Source organism: Atractosteus spatula, chromosome 10 (assembly GCF_055471065.1).
Source record: "Atractosteus spatula isolate fAtrSpa1 chromosome 10, fAtrSpa1.hap1, whole genome shotgun sequence".
In the NCBI taxonomy this organism is placed as follows: domain Eukaryota; kingdom Metazoa; phylum Chordata; class Actinopteri; order Semionotiformes; family Lepisosteidae; genus Atractosteus; species Atractosteus spatula.
This window is the reverse complement of record NC_142715.1, coordinates 26844145-26847806: the sequence shown is the minus strand read 5'-3', so window position 1 is coordinate 26847806 and position 3662 is coordinate 26844145. Positions and strand designations below refer to the sequence as shown.

General features: G+C 37.0%; 1 non-coding gene across 1 annotated transcript; it reads left to right on the top strand.

The window, feature by feature from the left end:
• The first annotated feature begins 844 nt into the window (after positions 1 to 844).
• On the top strand, positions 845 to 916 carry trnaa-cgc (transfer RNA alanine (anticodon CGC)). The gene has a single exon. It is a non-coding gene; the product is annotated as a tRNA-Ala (tRNA).
• Positions 917 to 3662: the final 2746 nt, after the last annotated feature.

The window sequence follows — 3662 nt, the reverse complement described above, 5'->3', positions numbered from 1 at the left end:
TAAAAAGACAAACTGAAGGCTGTGCGAACATTCACAATGTACTTTATACACAGAGCAATTGTATATACAAAGCAATTGTTTCATAAAAACGCTACAGGCGTGCCAAAATCGTTTATGAACTTCAAGCTAACTTTACCCCGGTCAAAGTGATGAAGACACAGACATTCAATGAAAACGAATTTGATTCACTCAAGGCTCCGCTCTTTTGTTGTGATGTCATTTTAATTAATGTTAGCTGTGATTAGGTGTCGTTTTTGTCTCTTTTAACTTAAGAGTTAAAGAGTTTAAGAGTCTGCTCCTTTCTTCCTAGTATAGAAATAACATGTTCCATGTTTACAACCACCACTATAAATTATTTGTTCAGCTCTAATGCCTGTCTGCGTTGACAAGGCATCTCAAAATGACATATTAAATAAGAACACGATCCTTCCTGTTACCATTCCTGTGGTTGGAGCGTTGTTTCGCCCTTTTTCGTTCTTCTACAATATTTACAGACAGGGCTTTATCACTGGAGTTGTACAGAAAAAGTGTGAATCGGTCCATGAAAATCATCAGTACTGCTGTAGTTCTATGCGTAGTTTAACCGAGAACACTTAAAAGATGCAAAAAGCTTTCAAAGAAAACAGAATTGAAAGACAGTAGAGTAAGGAGGTAAAAAAGCACTCCCCCGTCGAGGAATTAACCACCGTCGCCCGTGTGACTGGATATAAAAATAACTGATTCGTTTTTGCCCAGTCTCTGGAAGCTTCAATGTGATTATTTTTCCTTCCTTATTTCTTCATTCCCATGAATTTACTCTGTAGTAGAGGGAAACTGCAGGCATTCTCCATGAGCCCACACCACTGGGGATGTTGTTCAGTGGTAGAGCGCATGCTTCGCATGTATGAGGTCCCAGGTTCAATCCCTGGCATCTCTACGTGCTTTATATTATTGTGCTCACATCGCAATCTTCTGTTGAGTGAGAACTCTTTGTCGGTGTTCATAGAGAGCCAGGTTTACACAATTAAGTTCAGTCACACACGGAGTGCTACAGTGTTGCTCTGCTGTGGTAAATGACCGTGTATATAATGAAGAAGCGAAGGTTAGTTTCGTATCTGCATGTTGCAGAGCCTTACGCAACTCGTACCAACAGCTGGGGTTTGATCCCTGCACGGGCTATTAGTTGAAAGACCATTGTATACGACGTGCAACAGATTTATTAAGCTGGCTTTTATGTTTCACACTATATTGCGATCTTGAAACCAAAATTATTAGAAGGAAAGCTTTTTTACACTGACGCTACTCCTTTTAATATAACCCAGATTGTGAAAACAACTCCGCCCTGTCAAAAGAAAATGTTACACAAAAGTTGGAAAGCACACTCTGAATACATCTGTATATTTGATTTCCACGATCCATTCAAGGCTGTTTAGTGAACTACTGTTGTATTTTCACTCATTGAATTTGATCGTGTACTCTTTTTGCATTCTCAGCAATAATATTTCAAAATTACAGTTCGGATGTATTGGAAAACTTCACAAGCATTATTAGGTTAGGATTGTAAAATTGTATTTTAATATCTTGGTATATTTACCTTCATTTTAATATAGATATAACCATAAATGTTGTTAAGCATATTGTACTTTTGTCGTACTTTTTAAAACATTTTAGCTGAGGACTACATGCAAGACATCTGTAAACGAAGATGTAATTACAATAAAATTGGCAATTAACAGAAAACCACAATTTGTATAATATTTTTCCTTGATATCGATGATCAGTTGAAGGATTTGAAGAAACTATCAAAGAAACAGCAGATGATTTTGGTTTTGAACCCATCTTTACACCTCAATAATCCATTTGTCCTCGAAAAAAGAAAAGACAGGCATATTTTGAGTCTCATAATTATCCTCTTCTCGATCCAAAAGAAACGTATACATTTGATTGCTTCTGTAGTATTTTGGATTTTCTTACGAAGATCTCACGAAGTATTGCCAGGATCTATATTTAGCGTTCGGTAGCGATAACACTGCTGATATTGATTGAGTAAAAATCTATGATGTATTGACAGCTTTATCTGAAGCGAGAAGTCCTCGAACGCTGCTTATGAAGTGTTGGGATTCATACCAAGAAATACATTTTGTTTTCCCACCCAAAATGCTGCTATTGCATTACACATTATATGAACATTACCAGTTTTGGTAGCTTCTGGGTGCGATTTTCCAAAACTGAAACTAATTACAAAATTATTTAAGATGAACCATGTCCGAAAATTGAAATTCATGACTAATATTAATATCAACTGAAATTATTACAGAAAAAAAAATTTAACCGAAATATCCATAAGGCTATGCAAGCCTCAAAAGTAGAACAATTACATTCATATAACTTTTTTTTTAAATGGGCTCACACACCTGAAGACACTAACGTTTCTCTCCGCTAGAGTATGTGAATAACAGTTTAACCCAAAATGTTTGTAATTGTGATTTTGTTCAAATGCAATAAATCGTCTATCAGCAGTAAGAAATTATTAAGAAAGTAAGAAATTGTTTTATTTCATAAACTGTAAGACGTGAAGAGAGTTTACAGTTCGTATCCTTCGTTTTGTCTTTTAACTTAAGCGTTCAGGATCCAAGCCCGTGTGCGGACGGTTGTGTTTCTTGAATCTCTTGTAATCATCAAAAGTCGTTGTGTAGTCCTTCAGTTTTTTCTCGAGTTGTACCATGGATATTTTATACGATGCACCTTTCAGCTCAGTGCGGAGTGCAGAAGGAGGACTCGCTCGCTGAACGATCTCTCAAGAAATCCCGGGTGAGATTCAACAGGTGGCTTCTTCAACAGTCATGACAAGTCTGAAGACTTCCTCTGAATTTCCTGAATATGACGTTAAATTAGTTCGAATAATTTGGTAGTTAACACAACTAAATGCTTTGTAGGTATATTTAAAACAGCAGAGCAAAACTTCAGGCACTTCGAGTATGCATGAAATTAATTGTGTAAACCTGGATCTATATGAACAAGAGTTCTTTTGTCTTGACAGCTCTTCCCTCTCTTGCATTTTTCCCGTCTTGTTGTGCTCGCTGACAACGACAGGAAGAGGAAAACGGAGAAACCGGTTTGCGGGCACATGATGTGCAGGGAAATGTTTCCTGAACACTTATACATTATTAGCAGAAAGTCAAATAGGCTTCGATTTCTCCCTTAAGAACTGTTTGGGGTGCCAGTAATCGAGTAAAGATTTACGGCCAAGCTATGCATTCAGGTGAAATACCGAAATATAAATCCAGATGAAGATTTATTAAAACATATTGTTTTCCTTACGGTCTCTCCTTTATTTAATTAAATGAGGCATTGTGAAATCAACCTGTAGCACTGCGGAATGCAGAGTGATAGCGGCATGAGCAGAGAGGATTATATCTGAGCTCGAACAGATAGTTGGAAAATATAAGCAAATTGATTTATAGAACATTTGATTTAAACTTTCCTATCTGCTCGGCCTTACTGAAGTTTTTGTAGCTGTATTTCATCTTCTGTCTATTTCTATACTTTACAGTAGATAGTGTTTAGCCAGAGAAGAGAGACACAAGCACTATACCCCACAGCAGCCTCCGATTCCGATAACAAAAGCAGGAAGATCAGTTTCTGCTCGAGACAGCCATTTTCTGAATTGTAAGTCTCCAACA